Below are 22,907 nucleotides of genomic sequence, written 5' to 3'. Positions count from 1 at the left end.
GTCTCTGCTTCTCTCTCTGTGTCTCTACTGAATTTATATATATACTGAATTTCATATATATATACTGAATATACATATATGTGTGTGTGTATATATATATATATATAGTTTTCTTTTAAATAAAAGTCAATGTGCTCCTGTGGAAAAGAGTATGGAGGTTCCTCAAAACAATTTCTTTTCCTATATAGTTCTCTCTATATATAGAATTACCATATGATCTAACAATTCCTAGATAAATATCAATAGAATTGATAACAGAGGTTCAAAGAGATATTTATACAACCCTGTTCATAGAGCTGTTATCCACATAGCTAAAAAGTGGAAATGACTCAAATGACCATCAGTGGATGAGTAGATAAACAAAATGTGGTCTATATATACAGTGTAATATTATTCAGCCTTACAGAGGAATAAAATTCTGACATATGCTAGGACATGAATGAACCTTGAAGACATTCTGCTAAGTGAAATAAACCAGGCATAAAAGGACAAATATTATGTGGTTCCACTTACATGTGGTACCCAGAGTAGTCAAATTCATAGAAACAGAAAGTAGAATGGTGGTTAGCTAGAACTGGAGGAAGGAAAATGAAGAGTTAGTGTTTCATGTGTACAGAGTTTCTGTTTGGAAAGATGAAAAGTTCCAGAGGTGGCTGGTGGTGATGGTGGCATGACAGTGTAAATGTACTAAATGCCACAGAACTGTCCACTTAAAACTGGTTAAGTGGTACATTTTATGTTATATATGTTTTATTACAATAAAAATAAATTTTTCTAAATAGTCAATGTGTTAGTCGTTTGTAAGTGAAAAAGTTTATTCTAACCTAAGTGAGCTCCTCATATATCTCACACTTTTCATCATGATTATGGTGATGAAATTATTGGTTATTACTTCCTTTTCATTTCTTCCTTGTAGAACTGTAGAAATATGATGTTGGTGGAGGGACAGTGCATGAGGACAGCTGATGAAGGGTCACGTGCTAATGGTGGAATGGTGGAAGAGTCGTAATTAGATAATGTAATTTAGGAAGATATCTTTGAAAAAATGATATGTTAGCATACCTAAAAGAAATGAAGGTTTATATTTGCAAATATCTAAAGGAAGAAGACTCCAGAGGCAAGGAACAGCAAAGAGAAAGTCCTTGAGGAAAGAGTAAGCTTGATATGTTCGAAGAATGGAAAGAAGACCAGGGTTTTTTGGAGCAGTCACCAAGGGAGAAATGGTTGGGGAAGACTGGGAAGTGTTCAACAGGAGCTAGATTGGGTAAAAACTTGAAGGCTGTGAGATAGATCTTACTTGGATTCTATTCTAAATGCAATGGAAAAAATTTAGATCTTATTCTAAATCCAGTGGAGGGCATTAGAGAGAATTACAGAGGACAGAGAGGATCTGATTTATATGCTTGGTAGATCACCTAAGGGCATTTTTGAACAAGAGTGACTGGTAACAAAGTCAAATGCCTTTTTATGTTATTCCCACCTCCTCTTAAAATGTATTCAGTAGGAATCACCTTGCCCCGGTCCTGGATGAAAACTCTGGCAGACCTGCAACATTTCTGCTCACTCTTTCGTAATACACAATTCTGTAATGACTCTAAATTGCAAACAGAGTTTCAGTTCAGGAGAGTGTCCAGCCCTGTGCAACAATCCAAATCCTGAATTTGATTTAGTCCTCATTTCTCTCCTCTCCCCTGGTCAGGCTGGCACTCTCTGGGAAGCCTGCCTGCATTGGAAACAGGGTCTAACTGACTTCCCTCCTTGCCCACGACAGCCCCTCTACATGGTTCTTGTGGGTGGATGAGACTGGGCTGGCTGGCTTTGCATTCCCTGGGCCAAAAACATGATTAAAACAGAAACTTCCTCTCATGAGATGCTGTGGTGGGCCTATGTTTCCTGTATTTCCTTTGACTGGGATATTTAAGTCTCTATTCCTGTGGACCACTAAACATTCTCGATAGGCTTCTGGGCACCCAGAAGTACAAATCCAGACCCTTCCTGCTGAAAGTTCCTTGTCTTCCTGGCAGCTTTACTGGACAGGGAGCAAAGGTATCCCTTTACCCAGCATCCTCCTCAATCCTCTTCCTGTCGGATTCTTTCTTGATCAGAATGGGTAAGAGAGATTCAAGATAATTGGAAAAAGTTATGGAGGATTTCTTTTGTAAAACAACATGTGAGGATTTGCCTGACACTTGCTTTGGTACCTAATATTGATGTTTCAACAAAACTGGGGCAAAGCAACATCAATTTCTTACATCACGTCACATGACTCCAACCACTGTGTGAAGGATGCTCTGCAGCAGGACAAGAGAGGAAGGATTGAGAACAGGTGGGTGACAGTAGCAGTCCAGGTGAGACACAAAGGCTGTGCAGAAGGAGGGTGTTGATGAGCAGGAGGGTTTAAGATGTCTTGAGGATGGAGTTGCAAGAACTTCTGATTGATTTGGCTCTTGGGGATTCTGAGAAATGAAGGCAGACTTTGAACTTTAGGCCCAAGCCAGTGAGCAGAGAGAGGTGCCATTCTCTGAGAAGCATGAGACTGCAGAATATTGCATCTAGGGTGTGGATAGGGGTATGTGAAAAGGAAGATTTATGATTGAATTATTCTGTTCTGTGTATTTTAAGTTTTAGAGTTGGATTTATGAGTCTGGAGTTCAAGGAGGGTTCAGGACTAGAGCCATATATTTTGAACTCATCAGCAGATAGAAGATTTTAAATCCATGGGATTGAATGAGATTACTTAGGGAAGAAAGCATATGTAGTGAAGCATAGATATTCTATAGCTGAGCCCTTTTGATTCTAAAATTTAAGAGTTTGATAGGAAGAAGAGTAGTGAAGGACACAGAGTGAGAAGATGTGTTTGGTGGGATGAATGGAGTTACACAGAAGTGTGGTGTGTGGAGGCTGTCCAGAGTCTAGTAAGAAGAAGCCAGATGATTGGTTTCTGGATTTGACAAGTGGGAGTTGTTGGTGATCTCGACAAGAGTAGTTTCATTGGAGTAGTAGAAGCAAAAATATGATGGGAGTGGCGTAAAGAGATTAAGAAATTGAGAAAAAGGGAAGGAAGGAGAAAAGGAAATTGGGGGTGAAAGGGAAGGGAGAAGAGAGAGGGGGTAGGAGGAGGGACAAGGAGAGATCACAGTGTATACTGAGTAGGTGGCAAATTTTATAAGCTTTTTTCTCTATTTTATGAATATCTCTCATAAAAATACTAAATAAGAAAAGTAAAAAAGAATAACTCACTGATCTGTTAGAGTCTTTGCTTCTGGTTGATACAAATGAAGTTCCATTGCATTGTGAATACTTTTGGCATTCTTAGTGAAAGCAAACAAAAATTACGGAAGAAAAAAAGTTGGCAAAATGATTTCAAGTCTTCGCTGAATAAAGACTTGTTTTGTTTGTGCTTTTTAAAGAAAAAAGTAATCAATAGAGCTACATAACTATTAGAATAGTGACGATCCAAAACACAACACCAAATGCTGATGAGGCTGTGAAGAAATGAGGGCTCTTGTTCACTGCTGGTGGGAATGCAAAAATGTTATAACTATTTGGGAAGACAGTTTGGTGGTTTCTTACAAAACTGACCATACTCTTATCATATGATCCAGTACTCTGATATTTCAACTTCATATGTGGGTACAAAAACCTGCACGTGGATGTTTATAGCAGCTTTATTCATAATTCCCCAAACTGGGAATCAACCAAGATATCCTTCAGTAGATGAATGGATAAGTAAACTTTGGAACATCCAGACAATGAAATTCTACTCAGTGCTAAAAATAAATGAGCTATCAAGTTATGAAAAGACATGGTGGAAACATAAATACATATCACTAAGTGAAAGGAGCCAGTCTGAAAAAACTACATATTCTCTGATTCTAACTATACAGCATTCCGGAAAAGGTGAAACTCTGGAGAGAGTAAAAAGATTGATGGTTGCTGGGGGTAACGGGGGAGGGAAGAAAAAGCAGGGCATATTGGATTTTTAGGGTAGTGAGGCCATTCTATACGATACTATAGTGGTGGATGCATGTCATTATATGTTTGTCAAAACCCATAGAATGTACAAGACCAAGAGTGATCCCTAATGTAAATTATGGAGGTTGGGTGACAATAATGTGTCAGGGTAGGTTCATTGATTGTAACAAATGCATCAGTGTGGTGTGGGATGTTTATAGTGAAGGAGGCTGCGTGTCAGGAGCAGAGGGGGTACTTGGAAACTCCGTACTTTCATTTCAATTTTGTTGTGGCCTGAAAACTGCTTTTTTAAAAAAATAAAGTCTATTAAAAATAATTAGTACTATTTAAATAGTAAGAGGTTTTAGCAGATATTCAGATTTCTGAAATTTATTCCATTCATTTTGGTATTGCCAAATTTTATAGGTGAAAGGACCATGCACTGTTCCAACAATTTCATTAAAATGATTCATTTCTTTTTACTTAAATTTAGTGATTTGAACATACATCAAGCCCTAGTGCAGAAAACCTTTTCCTTTTCAACCAACTTTCTCAATCATGCAACACTGACACATAATCAGAATTGTCACAATTAATTACTTAGAGATGGAGTATTTGCAGTCATTAAAAATGATGATGTCGAATCTTTTGAAATATGGGAAGTAACATTAAATGAAAACATACAGAAAATAAAGGAATAACTGTTGCTGTAAAGATGTACAAAACCGGACAATAGTTTGCAAAAAAATAAAAATCTATATTAGAATGGTGAATTTTTCTCCCTTCTGTGTTCCAAAACAATGAACCTTATTATATAGATTTTTTTATAGCAGATTTTTTTCCCCCAATAGAATGTCTTGTTTTGTTACACATAGTTGGTTTTGTTTTCATTGGAAAGTACTTTTAGTCACTCTCTGGTTAATAAGGAGTCAATTGCTATGAAAAATTGGAGATACCTGTAAGTTTCCTCAGTGCACAAAAATACTTTTTCCTCATTTGGCATATTTGTTGTTCCTCATACTGTCTACTCTAAGATAACTGTTCACTGATCAATCCTGTTTATTTCTATGAAACAGAAAAACCAGGGTGTAAATTTTGTGCTCAGTGATTCAAAAACTGGCTTAAGCATTGCATCCAGTATTTAAAGCTCATTGCCTGGTATGTTTTTCTCTGGAAATGAATTTAAACTGATAAGACTCCTAACTCTGGGAAACGAACTAGGGGTGGTGGAAGGGGAGGTGGGCGGGGGGTGGGGGTGACTGGGTGACGGGCACTGAGGTGGGCACTTGATGGGATGAGCACTGGGTATTATTCTATGTGTTGGCAAATTGAACACCAATAAAAAATAAATTTATAAAAAAATAAAAAATAAATAAGAAAATAAAATAAAATTTGTGTAACATTTGAAATCAATCAACTTGTCAAGCTCCCTCCTTAGTGGGGAGCCTGCTTCTCCCTGCACCCCCTGCTCATCTCTCTCTCTCCTGCTATTCCTCTCTCTCTCTCAATAAATAAATAAATCTTTTTAAAAAGAAAAAAAAAAAAACAGATACTACACTTGATCTTAGCCAAAAGGCCGAGAAGCGATCTGGAAATGAATTTATATCCCAAGTACTCTGGGGAAATCACTTTCCTATGGGAGAAAGAAAAGGATAATGCAGGTGAACTTTTGAGTCCTTATTGGGTCTTTCAAGCCTCTGTAGTACTTGTCCCCTCCACCTCTCAGAATTAGGTGGTTTTCTTCCCTTTATTTTCTCTGCTCGGGCTTTGCTGATATGCTTTGCTTTCCTCAAATGTGTCTCATTTCTAGTCCTCAAGGCCTAGATTCTGTTCCAACTGCCTGGAAGACACCCCTCCAGCCATTGTGTTGACTAAACAGTCTTCTGGTAAAAACCAAGCTCTTAAATAAGTTTTCCCAGTCCACATTGCAGCCAATTCGTTGTCATTTTCAATGTCTGTTTTAAGATTTAAGCTCTCTTGGGCAGCCCGGGTGACTCAGCGCCCTTCAGCCCAGGGCCTGATCCTGGAGACCTGGGATCGAGTCACACGTCGGGCTCCCTGCAGGGAGCCTGCTTCTCCCTTTGCCTGTGTCTCTGCCTCTCTCTCTCTGTCTCTCATGAATAAATAAATAACATCTTAAAAAAAAAACAAAAAACAAGCTCTCTTGAGGCTGGCATTCTTCTCTTTAATGCGGCTCACTGCGTTTCCAAGTGCCCCTGCATGATGCCTGGTCCATAGTAGGTGCTCATAAAGAGATGTCCTGTAAATAGCTAGCACTGAGCACTCGGGAATGCTTCCTGGAGAGGTCACAGCAGGAGAGCGGATCTGTTCACCATTGTTTCCCATTACTTACGCACAGGATTTTTGTAGCTGGACTCCATCACACATGCGTTGAAAATTAAAGTAGTTTTCTTAACATTTGCTATTTGAAATCAAGATGTAAACTGACACTTTACCAAAGCTTCTCTTTTAAAAAGTTGTTTTCCAGCTAGAATTTTCTTCATGAATTGTCCATGGCTGAATCTAATAAAAATAATTTATCTATTTTGGAGTTCAGCTTATAAAAGTTTCTGGAATCCGACAGATTTTAGCTATTTCTTGAATAGTACAGATGTCTTGCTTAAAAAAAAAAATTACAACACCATATGTTCTCTGTTCCCATGAGTAGGTTTCAGGGAAGTTTTAATAGTTAAAGTAGGTTTTTTCTTTCTTTTGAAACCTAGCATGTGGATTTAGTGCTTATTAAAGTGAGAGACTGAGTGTAGTGGTTTGATTTAGGATTAGAAACGGGAGCTGGACTAAAAGCTTACTTCCATCGCTGTGCCAAGAACCCTCCCTTGAACAAGTCTCGTACTCACTACGGATTGTGGGGACAGCCCCTACACGCATTGTTTTCCAACTTTTACCATTTGGTCACTGAGGCACAGCTCCCATCATCAACTCTCTTCAAGAAGGCTGTGTTTGAGTGCTATGCCATAAAGGGCCTATTTAAAAGATGGATATGTTTACTATTTGAATCCTTCATTCTCTTTCCATGACACACACCCTTTCATTTTTAAAAATTCACACTGTGTGGCAGAGTACAGCTACCTCTTAAACACATAAACCACATAGCCACAGTCTTGCTGTTGCGCAAACAAACCTATGTGTGAAGTCTGACGGTGCCTGGCCACTCCATGTCATTAAGACAACACCTCCCCTTACCCCCCCCCCCAAAAAAAAAATATTAAGGAAAATATTGCACTCACTGTTTTTGATGACATAAGCAATTATTAACCAGAGGTGAAACAGTTTTCCAGAATGTAAAAAATATATTTAGAGGGAATGCAAAAAAAATAGTATTGATATCTGATCTCCTGGTACTGTTGGGCAAAACTACCTAAGGGTACAATATCTAAATAAGACGTAGGTGAGGCCAGGGCTCTGCAGCTACAGTGAGGACTTGGTCAGTGGGATGCTCATACTCCCCTCCTGGGTATAAACATGAAGGGGGAGGATTAAAGGCTCCAGAAAGAACTTAACACTTGGTACATCATTCCAAACCAGGAGTAAACTATGTGCTCATGGGCCAAATCTGGCCCACCACCTGTATTTATAAATAAAGAACCACACTCATCTATTTATGAATCATCTATGGCTGATTTTGCACTACGGTAGCAGAGGTGAGTAGTTGTGACAGAGACTATATGATCCTCCGAGCTGAAAACGTTTTTTTCTGGATCTTTATAGGAAAAGTTTATTGACCTCAATTCTAAACCAAGAAGGGCCAGTCTTTCAAACTGTAATCTCAGGTCATTGAACCTTAGTTTCCTGTTACAGGGGTAAAAAAAAAGTAGTAGTAGCTCATACGAGGTAAAGTGGGATGAGGAAGCCTTTCAAAATGTTTTAAAGTGAGAAGCATAGGTATGGAGACTGTGGTAATCACTCCAATGACCTAAAAATTGTCCCACAGATCATCCCTGGTATATATAGGGATCAACAAAGAGGCTAGGTTAGCTGGTACATGGGGTATGAACTGTGAAAAAACTAAGACAAGGTTAAATAAATATGTCAGTGGGTCAAGATGGCTTTTGCCCACTCATCCTTTTGATCCCTCTTTTAGTCTTGGACTATGTTCACCAACCAATCAGGATTCATTTCCGTTACCTGGTAACAAGTTGGGGCCAATGCTCTTCAAAGTATACTAGTTGCCTGCCAGAGGTATCAGAGGCATTTTGACTTTTAAAATTTTGCTGCTTAGGGATTGCCTAGGATTTTATATAATAGTCTGGGAGTCCTTTCTGGCAATGTATGGATGTATGTATGTTTATATGCATACGTGTATATATGTATCTACCTATCCACAAAGTATTTTTAAAAATAGTCTATTTGTATTATATAAATATAATAAAATATAAATTCATAAATAAGACTATTAAATATTAGATATCCGACACCTTTTAAATAATGTATATAATTTGTGTTTCTTAAAAAAATCTATATGGTTTCATAGGAAAATCTTCTAGATACTAGAGACACTTTATGTTTATATTCCAAGAAGATATTGCACAATGATTTTAATATCTTTAAATTGGTCGATCAAAATCTTTTCTGTTCAATGTGAACAAAGAATGATAAAAGATAGTGAAAAGAGGGGTGCCATTTATTGATTATAGGTAAATTATTTAGATGTCATTAGTTTCAGTCTCCCCCCCCATATGAAATGGGTATAATTATAGTACCTAACTCAGCATAAGTGTAATGAATAAGTGAATAATGCAAGTAACGTGCTTAAAACAGACTAAATTAACTATTTTTATTATAATCATCAGGCCACTTTCACAACTCTCTAAAGTTCAGCCATATGACAAGAAAAAGAACATCAGGATATTTGCCACGTAATTGTGCGTCAGTCTAAATGGAACATTTCCCACCAAAAGTGAAAATAGCCCAGTCTGGCATTTCTCTGGGTTGGGAAGGAAAAAAACAATCATTTGTCAAAGACACTGTTTTATGAGGATTTAACTGGGAACAAATTGAATTTGTGGCTTGGTCAAGGAGAGAAATATTTGCAAAACATCTCAGGGATGGCAGTGATATATCCACATTGTCGTTGGTAGCAATTTAAAATTGATAACATTATGCTGCCATGTATTTTTGAGAAGATGGTGGTATTTCAGGGACAATAAACCCAGTTTTCCTAGTACATTCATTTCTTTTTCTGAAATGTTCAGAGCATGTTAACTCTGAGTGCCATGTGGGTAATTCTTTCTCTACAAAATTAAGTAGCACACATCAGTAAAACTCTGATTTTTTTTCCCCCTGCCTCAGGTTTGAAGCCTGAATGATCTTCCCGAAGGCTTCAATCCAATGTTCTATCAAGCTTGGTTTTAAGTAAAGAACAACATAACCAGTATATGTCAAGAATGAAAATGAACATATTCTTTATTTTGTTTATTTCATAAAGTATGTTGATATGAGAAAAATATACTTTTTAAAAAATAAGATTTGTGCTTCATTATTAGTGAAATGCATACCACTTGGGCCTAAATTGAACAAAGTTTTATAATCATCCTAGTCAAGTTCAAATGAAGGTTGCCCATGGGAATGACATCTAAGGTGGATCTTAATTTACTGGAACTGATTTCCTCAGGCCTTTTGTTCTCATGATATTCAGTGTATGGTTAATTCACAGTGATTGGACAACATAATATTTTGAAATAATCCATCACACTCATGTGCACCAGGATATACTTGAAATGCATAGGGCACTTCCTAGAAAAAAACAAAAGATGTTTTGTACAGACCACATCTGAATAGATGTCATTTTTGATATTCATCCAACTAGATCAAACAGCGTTGCTCATTTCTACTAAACACTTGAAGACCATCATTTTTGCTTTTTAAGAAAAAGCATAAAATAAATCTTTAATATATAAATATATAAGTGATGTTGGCTATGATAGATCTGGCTCATCTGAAAGGAGAAAGAATCCTATATGCTTTGAGAGAATTCTCTAAAGGAAACCAGGAACTCATGTCAATAATCACTATAAAGTGAGATTGTGATATTCCCCTTCATGGGTCACTTGGAATTTCCCAGTTAACTTTCGAAGTCACTATATTTCTGTTATATGCTATTTGTTTTTTGACATTAAAATACTTTATCATCATTAAATAGAAATAGATATAAATAGATTAGAATTATGTAGGATTTCTCCAAATCACCTTATAGGTTTTGGTTTACAGGTAATGAAAAGCAATGAAAAAACCCTGGTTTGGTTGTTGGTACTAAAGATATACATCTACATAAGTATAGCAATAGCAAAACTTCACTGTCTGTCAAAACGTTTTTCTTTCCTTTGTTGGTGGTCCTTCTTTTGGGAGATTTGAAGACTCCTGGATATTTTTAAATTAAAAATTATCTGTTTGGAAAACAGTCTGGCACCTTCTTAAAAAGTTAAATATAAATTCATAAATGTATCATGTGATCAAGCAGTTCCACTATTTGGTATATACTGAAGTAAAATGAAAACATATATCCCCACAAGAACTTCTACAAAAGTAAATAGCATTATTCAAAATAGCCTCAAACTAGAAACAGTCCAAATGTCCATCAATTGCTGGCATACCCATATGATGGAATACTAGCTAATAATAAAAAGGTACAAGCTACTGATACATGTCAACAATATGGATGAAACTCAGAATAATTATGTTATATTCGTTTAAGATCAGGAACAAAACAAAGGTGCAGGGTTCCCACTCTTGTTACTTCTATTAACATAGCACTGAAAGCCTTAGCCAGAGCAATTAAGCAAGAAAAAAAACAGTATCCAAATCAAAAAAGAAGTAAAATTATCTGTTTGCAAAACGCATATTATATACAAAAAAATCTAACAATCTTACCAAAAGAAGACCCCGACAACTTAGAACAGATAAATTCAATAAAGTTGCAAGATACAAAATCAAATACAAAAATCAGTTGTGTTTCTATACACTAACAATGAACTCTAAAAAAAATTTTAAGGAAATAATCCCACTTACAATAACATCAAAAAGAATAAAATAATTAGGAATAGATTTAACCCAGGAGATAAAATATATGTACACTGAAAATTATAAGACATTGATAAAAGAAGTTGAAGAAGACACAAAGCAATAGAAAGATATCTTATGTTCACAGATTAGAAAAAATAATATGTTAAAATGTCCGTACTATTCAAAATGACCTAAGATCCAATGTAATCCCGTCAAAATTCCAACAGAACTATTTACAGAAGTAGGAAAAAAATTCTAAAATTTGTATGGAACCATGAAAGACCCCAGATAACTAAAGCAGTCTTGAGTATGGAAATCAGAGCTGGGGGCATCACTGTTTCTGATTTCAAACTATATTACAAAGCTATAGTATTAACATGAAAACAGAATAGACACATAGATCAATGTTACAGAATAGTGAGCCCAGAAATGAATCCACACATATATGGTCAACTAATTTTTGATAAAAGCACCAAGAATAATGGGAATGGATAGTCTCTTCAATAAATGGTCATGGTAAAACTGGATAGCCACATGAAAAAGAATGAAATTGGACCCTTATCTTATCCAACACAAAAATTGCTCAGAATAGATTGAAGACATACATTTAAGAACTGAAACTATAAAATTCCCATAAGAAAACATGGAAGGTTGGTCTTGGCAATGAGTTTTTGGATTTGTCAGCAGATACAAAGGTGACCAAAGCAAAAGCTGGACTACATCAAGCTAAAAAGTTTCTGTAAACAAATGAAACAGTCAACAAAATAGACAAATGGAAAGGCAACCTATGGAATGAGAGAAAATATTTGCAAAATGTATATCCAATAAGGAGTTAATATACAAGATATATAAAGTAAACTTAGAACCCAATAGCAAAAAAATACAAATAACCTGATTTTAAAATGGAAAAGAACACAATTAAAAATTTTTCCAAAGAGTGCAAACAAATTGCCAACAGGTATACTGAAAGATGCTTATATTACTAATCATCAGGGAAATGAAAATCAAAACCATAACAAGATAGCATCTCACACCTCTTAGGATGCCTGTTATCAAAACGATAAATATTGCTGAGGATGTGGAGAAAAGAGAAATATGACTTCTGTTCTAAAAGAACACCTTATTTGGAAAAATAGGAAACCATTAAGAAGTACCACAAGGATTTTTGTAATTCTAAAAGAAATATAGACAAGTAAGTTCCTCAAGAGTCCAAAGGATGAAAGGCATTGCAAATGGCAAGAATAATTCATAAGGAAGCAAGATTTGTAAAAAAAAAAAAAAAAAAAAAAAAAAAAATTGTGGCACTGAAATATAAGTGAAGGCTCCTCCCCCCGCCCCCCATGGAGAGGGAAAACCAAGTCAAAGCCAAATCGGAGGTGGGAGCAAAGTATGTGTTGGCACAAGTAAAACCCAGTTCACAATGAAGGGGGCGAAAATTAACAGAGCTCCTTCAAGTTTCATGGGAAACAGGAAGTCAAGTAAGATTCAAGAGTCATAAGACAAATGAGATTTATTAGATAGAGTATGTGGTGGTGACCACAGTCAATTTGTGGATGGGAGACTGGAAAAAGAAAGATCAAACAAGAACATATTGCAAAATTAAGTAACTGCTTTTGACTCAGTGGGAACCAAAAGAAACAGCAGTCATAAACATTTTTTCAGATAAAGAAAAGACGAGGTAAATAGTCATTTTTTCACATCAATTTATGATTGACAATGTTTTTCCTCACTTTGTGAGATAGGAACCTGACAGATGAGAAAACTAAATATTAGAAAGTCATGTGTTTGCCCAACATTACACATAGTTGAGAAGAACATACTTTGTGACACCAAATCTGGGGAAGTGTTGTTTTGTACCTGGACTTGTAAAACCGAAGACCTCTAGGAATCGACCTGATGATATAAATGGGTGAGGTAGATAAGGTAAAAGAGAAAAAAATAATGATGTAAACATGATGGGAAATGATAACTGACCTTGGCCTTATTATTACCTGGGGTTAATAGAAAGTAGTAGAGACTTTGGGAAATACTTCACCTTGAAGGGAGGTCACCAGCATACTTCAAAAGGAGAAAATTTGAACTTTCAGTTACCAAAACCAAAATGCAGGAGCCAATTTTGATTCTTCCATTTTTCTCTTACCCTACAGCCAAATCCTGCACACTCTATCCAGACTCTATCCAGAATGTTGTCACCTCTTCATAATGGCTGCCTTGCCTCCAAGCCACAATCATCATTCTCACTTCAAATATGTCCTCCAAGATGTTCTTTCAAAGCTCACTTTTGATTATCTAGAATTCTCAGACTTTCTTTTGCAGTTTTTCAAAAGATACCTTTACAAAAATTTAAAAAAAAAATACATATAAAAATGCCAAGTGTAGATTGGGAGAAAACATTTTCATTATATGAATTTGAAAAAGAACTTATAACTAGAATTTAAAAAAATCCTATAACTCAATAATAATAATGAAAGATAATTCCGTTAAAAATACAGCCAAAGATTTGAACAGATACTTCACACTGAAGATACCCTATAGCCAAAAGCACACCAAAAGGCTCATTAGGGAAATGCAAATTAAAACCACACTGAGATACCACCACCACAACAATCAAAATGACAATTCATTAGCTTGGGAAAAACATTTGCAATTCATGTTTATCATCTGCTTCTGTGTGATAAATCATGATAAATTCAGCAGTTTGCGACAACATAATCTCATAATTTCTGTGTGTCAGGGGTTTGAGCATGGCTCAGCTGGGGCTTCTGCTTTAGAATCTCTCACAATGCAACAAATCAAGATTTCAGCCAGAGCTGGAATATCATCCGAAGGTTGGACGTGGAAGGGACCTTCTTCCAAGCTCACATGGTGATTGGCAGAATTGAATTCTTCCAGGGAAGTTGGATTAAGGGCCCTGACCTTTCTTAGTTCCTTGAGTGTAGACCTCTCCAACATGACAGCTTGCTTCAGCAAATTATGCATGCCAACAATACAATCTTATGTAACCTAAACTCAGTAGTGACATATCATTTTTCCTCCTGCTAATTAGAAATAAGCCACAGGTCTCATCTACCAGCACCGCACCCAAGAGGAGATTATGCAAAGGTGTGAGTACAAAGAAGTGGGGATCATTGACAACTGTCCTAGGAGCTACCTATCAAGCATGTGTCTGACAAAGACTGTGTAGAATATTAATGAATTTCTATAATTGAATAATATATATATATGACTCAGTTAAAATATGGGGAATAGACTTAAGTAGACCCTTATCAAAAGATGTCTGATAGCTAACATGTATATGAAAAGTGCTCTGCTTCATTAGTCATCTGAAAATTCAAATTAAAACCACAAAGAGATCCCACTACACACCCACCAGAATGGCTAAATTTAAGCTGCTGACAATACCAACTATTGTCAAGGAGGTAGAGTGACCGGGATTCATCTTATTGCTCGTGGGAGTGTAAAATGGTCCAACCACATTGGAAAACATGTTGGTAATATCTAATAAAATTAAACACACACCTACATATGACAACACATTCACGCCAAGACATTTCTTCTCTCAGAATGTGTCCACACACACATGCGTGTGCATACACCCACCCCCCCCACACAAGCGCTTTATTAATAATAGCCCCAAACTAGAAAATACCAAAAGCCCTTCAATAGAAGAATATAATAAAAAAGTAGTATATTTATAGGAATCACTACACAGCAGTTTTTTTTTTAATTTTTATTTATTTATGATAGTCACAGAGAGAGAGAGAGGGGCAGAGACACAGGCAGAGGGAGAAGCAGGCTCCATTCCCCGGGAGCCCGACATGGGATTCGATCCTGGGTCTCCAGGATCGCGCCCTGGGCCAAAGGCAGGCACTAAACCTCTGCACCACCCAGGGTTCCCTACACAGCAGTTTTTTAAAAAGGACAAGCTACTGACACAACAACACGAATGAATCTCAAAAATATTGTTTGATCAAAGGAGGCCAGAAATAAACAGAAATTCATCTTGAATTATTCTATTTTTATGAAATTCAAGAAGACCTAAATTAGCATATAATGATCGAAGTCAGCAAAATTGTCATTTCTGGGAGGGGGTCGAGAGAGCTGTTTTTGATTGAGAAGGAGCATGTGGAAATGTTCCAGATACGATGGACACGTTTTCTATATTCCTCTGGGTGGTGGCTGCGCATCTTCTTGTATGCTCGTTTTAGCTCAATAAATTCGAGAGAGAAGAACACAGAAACACTTTGATGTGATGTGCATTCCAATCACTTGGGGATCTCATTAAAATTCGAATTCTTTTTTAGTAGACCTGACGGACACTGGAGATTCTGTGTCACTAGCCACATCCAGGTGCTGCTGCTCTGAGGCAGGCAGCACTGCTTTCCCCTGTGTCTCCCTCTTCTTTCCTGTCCAGACTCTTAGAGTCTAGAGATCCACTAGTTGAGTTTTCCTACAGAATGACTCTCTTTTATCTTCTGCTGTGTGTTTGCCTGTGTTTGGTGGTTTGGACCAGAATTCAGAAGGCCAATAACGCAGTGTTTTTGAGCAACTGAGAGAACCTCCCAATCCAGAGGATATTGGGGGGATCAGAATGAAAGCCGGTCTTAGTGAAAGCCCCAGGGTGGATCCTCTTTGACTCGCTCAGTAGGACCAAAAAGAGGATGAGGTAAGTGAAAAAGACTTAACAAAGGCTGGTCTACTAAGTGAGGAAATGATAATCTGTGGCTCACTCAGCTCCGTGTCATGAATCCAGACCTGAAGTTTTCCAGACAGTCACACCTATATATTTTTTAAACCTGGTAATCTATTCTAGGGCCACAGAAGGTCAGCTTGGGTGCCAGTAGCATTTACAGCTTGTACCGCGGGCTGTGAAGAGTAAATCGAAAACCTGATAAATGATAGATATGTCGTTAGTCAGGCCAAATTAGAGATCGAAAACGTGATTAGTTGATGCTTGGAAATTCTATTGCTCAGATCCTTCTTTGAACAGCAGAACTCTGATCTTTGATGGTTTATTTTAACTTAATACCTTGGGCCTCTTATATGAATAAGCCGCTTTTGGCAATAGCTGAGGATTCTCCTAGGGTGATGTGATTACTCCTTAGTATAAACTAACAAAATGAGCTCATGTAACAAAATAATCTGTCGTGCTTGAATTTGAACAAAATCTATCTGCTAGGCAAATTATGAGATAACAAAATTCGAAGAAAAGATGTTTGCTAGATAATTTAACACAATGAAAGCAGTTTGTTATAGTAAAATGTATGAAGATTTGGATCAGACTTGCCAGATATAAAATTTGGGCAAGTTACCTGTTAATAAAATGGAGATAATATCTATCCCACAATATTTTTAATTAAGGCAATGTCTATAAAGCATGAATTGTAGTGCATAGCATGAGGTAGAAGTACAATAAATTTCAATTCCTTTCTTCCCACCCCCTCCTTGATCTAGAACGCTAATCGATAACCATCTCTAGTCCCTGGTATAAGCTCCCTATGAAAAGTACTACACAAAGCATTTAATCAACTTACAATTCTACGAGAAGCTAGGTATCCTTAAATATGATATCTGCAAACTGTCTTTTCCTACTGGTAATCCCAGAAATTGGTTTAAGCTAAAAGCAGTCCATGCAACTAAAAGAACAGAGTGCCTGACTGCTATCTTCATTATTTATTTATCTGCCTTACTATTAAAAATAATGATTGCAAGAACAAATTATGATTGCAAATAAGGTAAAGTTTCTCTTAGAAAACTAAACAAGCCACATTTAATAGTGAGGATTTGTTCACTCTTGGGGAGAGTTCGTTGAAAAAGAAATTACCCTTTTCTGGTCATATTTGCTTCTTTTCTTTCTTTCTCTCTCTCTCTTTCTTTCTTTCTTCCTTCCTTCCTTCCTTCCTTCCTTCCTTCCTTTCTTTCTTTCTTTCTTTCTTTCTTTCTTTCTTTCTTTCTTTCTTTCTTTCTTTCTTTCTTTCTTTTTTTTTTATTTGCTTCTTTCCACTGTCCTGCCCTCCACTGCCACCATTCTGCACAGCACTGGGAATGTTAGAACCAGGCCAGAGGGAAGATGCAATCGACCTGCCTCCCCCCACAGAAACCACCCTCCATATACATAGTTACTAAAAGTAAAATAAAAACAAAAAGTCTAGAATTAAACTGCAAATAGATGCTCAGCAATTCTAAGAAGTTTTCACAGCGTTAGAAGGAGAGAAGATAGAGTGGCCAGAGCAACCAATGGATGATAGTGAGGGAGCAAGGGAGAGGTGGGGGGTTATTGTCCTCAAATGGAGAGGCAGTCAGAGGAAGAGAGGGCTAAGTTTAGAGACTAGGATGTCTGGAGAGTGGAATTGCTACTTGTCCAGATATGTCATTACTTTTTTTTTTAATAATATTTTTTTTTCTTGGTTACAAATATGTTAAAGGTTTTGTTGCAGAATTTAAGACAATGCCATGACAGTCAAAAATTTTACGTACTTTTTGTTCCCGTATTTTATGTCAGTCAGGGTCCTGGCAGGAAACAGAAGACACATTCAAATTAGGAAAAGTAAATCGGGGGTCACTTACAAAGGAACTAATCACAGTTGACCCTAAACAGTCAAAAACCCGTGTATAACTTTCGACTCCCCCAAACTTGGCTGCTAATAGCCTAGCATTGACTAGAAGCCTTACCGATAACATAAACAGTCAATTAACACATATTTTGTGTGTTATGTGTATTGTACACTGTCTTATTACGATAAAGTAAGCTAGAAAAAAGAAAATCTTATTAAGAAAATCATAAGAAAGAGAAACGACATGTACCATACTGTATCGTGTTTGTTGGAAAAAATACGCACACACACGGACCAGCATAATTCAAACCCATGCTGTTCAAGGGTCAACTACACAAAGGTGTCACTGAATGTAGGGGAGCCACTTGACAAAAACCCAGGGTTACCAGTGAAGGGCTGTTGCTGAAGGAGGTTAAGGGAAATGTTCCCAGAAACCAGGAGGAGAGAGTTATTTAGAAAAGGATGCCTTGTGAGAAGCAGTAAGCCCTCGGATCTTCAGGAACACAGCCACCTTAATATGCTGTGTCACAGGGACAGAGTCAGGATTATACATTTCCTGGGCTTCCTTCCCTTATTTTGTCCAGTCTTTTATGTGGCTTCTCCATTGATTAAACCTAATAGTAAGTCAGACGAAATGAGAGCCCTTTAATGTCACCTGTGAGTTTAGGGAGTCCCCAATAAGTGAGGGTGGTCTTGGATTCAATAATTTGCTAGAAGGCCCAGTCGACCTCCACAAAGTTAATATATTCATGATTTGGGTTTATTACAGTGAAAGGAAACAGGTCACATCTAAAGGGAAGAGATGCATAAAGCTGATCCAGGAGGAACCAGGCATAAGCTTCCTGTTGTCCTCACCCAGTGGAGTCATTTGGACAATATTTATTTCTCCCAGCAACAGTGTGTGACAATACACACAGAATGTTGCCAACCATGGAAGCTCACCCAAGCTTGGCGTCCAGAGTTTTATTGAGGGTTGGTCACTTAGACAAGGCTGACTGCCTGTATGATTAGTCTCTGGCCCCTGCAGAGGGTGAGCTGACTCCACGTGGCCTAAGCACCCCTCCCCCAATAAATCTCATTGTTACACAGACTGCTGGAATTCCTCAACACCTCCAGGTAAACAAAGTCACCCATTTTAGACAAGACATTCTAAGGGCTTAGAGTTTAGCTCCCAAGATCTGAGGGCAAAGGGCCAAACCTTTTGTGTGTGGGGGTGCAAGGTGTATTATTTACTACACATACCCACATAGCTTAGCAGGAATGGCTATATAATTTGTGGGGCCCAGTGCAAAATGAAAATCGGGGGACACCTGTTCAAAAATTTTTACAAATTTCAAGATGGTGCCTCGGGAGTGTTAAACCAAGCACGGGGCCCTTCTGAACATGGTAACATGGAAAACTGTGTAGGCCACATACCCATGAAGTAAGCCTTGCAGGTCAGTTCAGATTATTTGCTAAGTGGGCATACCTGCCCTGATTCTTATGGTACCAGGTGCCGGGGGGATTTCAGAGGTTGAAAAAAACCAACCCTTGCTCTTGAGGCATTTTTAGTCTATTAGGTTGGAAAGTTCTATCCACAGACAGCTGTAATACAAGCTAATAGTCCATGTATCTTTAAGAAGATATAGGAAAATGCTCTTGGAATTTAGGAAGCTTTGAAAATGTTCCAGCTGGAATTATCAACGTGGTTTTTGCAACAATCCAGGAGATAATGTTTATGAAACCAGGTTGAAAAATATATATATATTTACACGTGCTAGATACACCCATTTGGTAAATAACCACCTGAGTTTATAGAATCCTTTTTGCTGCCATCGGCCCTATTAGAAAAAAGTGAGATCCTGAAAGGAATGTGCTGTTTTGCTTGCAAAGGGCAAGCCAGATAATCAAATGGGAAGCGTACACATTCAAGGAACAATAGGACCGGTGTAAGACTATCTATCTGATGACTCTTACCTACAAATTCAGTCCCCCTCTTAAGTAAGCAAAAAAAAAAAAAAAAAAAAAAAAAGAGGATGTTTTCTGCTACAAAAACTGTGTGTGCGTGTATGTTGACTGAATAGATTATTTCAAATAGTTGTTTGGGCATTCCCGCTACCTTCATCATTGCACACAGTCAGATAGATACCCTGGAGAAACACAGAATGATAGGTTGAGATGAAACAAAACATTTCAACAGGTAAAGTCCATTGGTGCATTTCTGTGCACGTAGGGAAAATTAAAAGCCCCAATGTATGCGAAGATTGGGTATAGTGGAACTGGTCTCCTTCCAGATGACATCTGCTAAAGAAAATTTGATTCCCCAGGCATTCCTTAAGAGCAACTCAATCATATATCCTTCCTGACAAATTCTAAGATCATAGTCAAATATGATACTAGAGGAGGTCTTTGAGACAATACCCCCCCAACACATACACATATTGGAGATGTGGCTTGAGGCGATCAGAGCCTCCTAACCCCTTCCTCTGTCCTTGAAATGTAGGAGACCCCCCACCCTACCTCATAGCTGGAGCCATTTTCTAGGACGGCGATGTGTCTAGACCCTCAGGAGTGTAGACACGTTGGACCCTGCCAGGCCTCTATATATAAACATTTAAGATTCTTGCAGTGGGTGCAGAGGTCTGCTTGTCTTGTGCCACCCAGGACGGGCCTTGGAAGTAAGCTCCCTTGGTTCTTAAGCCCACCACCTGCCTGTCTGGAGTGGCCCGCCTGTGTCTCCTGTCTCTCCTGGCCCACTATGTATGGGGCCAGTTTCAGATTTCATCCAGGGAAGTCCCGAGGCCGTGAACCAACAGAGGAAAACCCACAGCCAGAGAGAACAGATATATGTCCCAAGACATCACCAAGTTGAGCGGTTGTTGATAAATAGTGACTGGAGATTAATAATTAAACCTTTTAATAGCAAATAGATGGGTCCCACAAGAAGAGTGAATTACTCATTAGGAGGCAATCCCACATGCCCCTGAATGTGGGAAAGAAAACCCCACAACTGATCTGATCTGTCAACCTCTGGGTTGTTCTTTTGTTTAATCCATATTACTTTTATAACTCTTACTTTTCTCCACCTTCAGGTTAATGAAGTTACTGTTGCCTCCAGGATTAAGGGGACATGTTTCCTCTAATAAATCAAAGATCATCAGGTAAAACAACTTATAGGATTTCCTTTCAGTATGAAAGAAAGAAAAAAAAAAAAGGAACTAGCCTAGAAAGTAGGGTGTTTTGACAAAGCCAATTAGGAATTCTTGAATTTAGAAGTTGCATTGCACTTGACCTGTTTAAAATGATCTTTTATCTTAAAGGATAATGTTGTGACATTGAATTTTAAACAATTAACCTCTTACAGGGGCCTGGCAAGGCACCCATTGTAACAGTACAATATTCACCTGTTTGCACAATTTTATTTAAAAAGGAAAAAGAAAAAAAAAAAGATGTAAGAGGCATCCAAAAAAAAAAAAAAAAAAAAAAAAGACATACAACATGACATGTCCAGAGCTCTATAATCTCAGGTTTTTGAAAGCCAATAATTCTAATGAAGCCGTTTAGTATTTATGTTTATATTTTAGTTTTATAACTGGATTTGGCTACAGTATGTGAGATACTTTTTAAACAGATTTTGCAAGAGTTTCTATCAGTAGGATTGCATTTGTTGTTGTTGTTTTGCTTGTGTTTGTTTTCTTTTTTTCTTTTTTTTTTCTTTTCTTGCTCTTATGGGTTTTAGCATGCTTCTGGGGCCCTGTGGGTTCATATGAATTTTTAGAAAACTCTTTTCAAGAGATCTGAGAAATGATAGTGAATAGCCAGTTATGGAATTAGTTCAACTACCAGGGAGAAAAGGTGAAAATAGTTCTGGTCTTCACCAAGAATAAGAGTTACCATTAAAAAAAAAAAAAGAAAGAAAGAAAAAAGAAAAAAAAAGTGACACTTGAATTTTACCTTCTTGAGGAAGAGATTTTAATCCTTAGATATTTGCTCCACACACTCATACATATACAAAATAAAGATTAAAAAAAAATCTTTAGATCTCCATCTAAGAAAATTAACCAAAGCAAAGCATTTTAATGTTTCACTATGTGTATCCAAATTAGTAGTAGATGAATTCTGGACAAGCTGCAAATATATTCAACTTTTATAAATTGCCGATACATTAATGTTTTATAAATTAAACTGTATTTATGTTGCCAGAGCAAACTTACTTTTTAGCATGACATATACATATATCTATAATATAAAATTACAATATAAACATATATATTTATAAAACAAAATTTAATTTCAATTGGATATATACTCAATTTTGTTTTCTCAGATACTTCTTAAAAAGGACATTTTTCTATGCATAAGGTAAGATGCATTTTTCTATGCGTTTTTCTATGAATAAGGTAAGAATCCCCAAATTCAATATAACACTTGCCAGCATGGTGCACCTAATTCTGTAAAATGATATGTACTTCTGAAATTCAGTCTTTCCCTGAATGTATTTCTCTTCATTTATTAAATGTAGCCAGTGGCCCCCCAAATGGAAGCTGTGACCTTGGAGGTTAAAACATCGCGTCATTTGGCTTATTTGACTTATTATCTCCTCCTTGACAAAGTTTTTACTATACAATCCTGTTCCTCCTCCCTCACTGTGGTAGATCAGTTGCATTCATGGTAAAGTACAGTGCCCTTAATTCTGATCGGGGGCTGGCCATGTGAGCTGCTTTCACCGAAGAAAGTATTGGAGTCATGACAAGGCAAGCAGAGACTTGAAATGACGCTTGCACATCTCCACTTGTGTTCTTGTACCTCCTCCATTGACATGAGAATTTTTTCCAAGCGAGAGGAGGAGACATTTGTGGAACAGAGCCAGCTTGCCCCAGCTGTGGCCATCCCAGATCAGCCAACAGTCAGCTCAGCCCAAAACTATGAAAGCCCAGTCAGGATCGGCAGAGGCATCTAGCCAACCACGCCAGACTAGTGAGCAATAAACACTTATTATTGCATCCCACTGAGGTTTTGTGATTGTTTATGATGGAGCATTATCATGGCAATAGATCCCTCCATTGCTGATATACTCACCCAAGGCACCGTTTCAAGAAACTGATTGTACTTGCAACCTAGGCAGCTTGGCCAATACCTGATATCTTTGAGTGATCTGAGACTTTGGAGAGGTAGCGTTACCTCTCAGAGCCTTGATTTCCTTATCTGTGAAATAAAATTATCAAACCACATCAGCTTCATGGTCGCTTAACATCTGTGTTATTTGATTGGTTGATTGATTTTAAAAGTGATGACTTCTTTTAAAGGTACCTTTAGATGTCTTTTGCAAAAATAAATTTATAGTTCTATGTGGCTGGCCCAGTGCTGGACTATGAGGGGTGATTTTGTTTCTTTCCATTA

At 37.4% G+C, this 22,907-nt stretch overlaps 1 long non-coding RNA gene and 1 pseudogene across 8 annotated transcripts in view; one reads left to right on the top strand and one right to left on the bottom strand.

The window, feature by feature from the left end:
- Positions 1–22,907, top strand: part of LOC144286936 (uncharacterized) — a 571,272-nt gene that overhangs the window by 275,196 nt on the left and 273,169 nt on the right. For all 8 annotated transcript variants that reach the window (XR_013354884.1, XR_013354881.1, XR_013354885.1 and 5 more), the window contains exons 3-4: positions 20,600–20,668; positions 21,835–21,869. This is a non-coding gene — a long non-coding RNA (uncharacterized LOC144286936). The remainder of the gene's footprint in view (positions 1–20,599; positions 20,669–21,834; positions 21,870–22,907) is intronic.
- Positions 5,440–5,542, bottom strand: LOC144287357 (U2 spliceosomal RNA; annotated as a pseudogene).

The sequence above is a fragment of the Canis aureus genome, chromosome 16 (genome assembly GCF_053574225.1).
Source record: "Canis aureus isolate CA01 chromosome 16, VMU_Caureus_v.1.0, whole genome shotgun sequence".
In the NCBI taxonomy this organism is placed as follows: domain Eukaryota; kingdom Metazoa; phylum Chordata; class Mammalia; order Carnivora; family Canidae; genus Canis; species Canis aureus.
The sequence above is the reverse complement of the archived record's forward strand: the minus strand, read 5'-3'. Positions and strand labels throughout refer to the sequence as shown.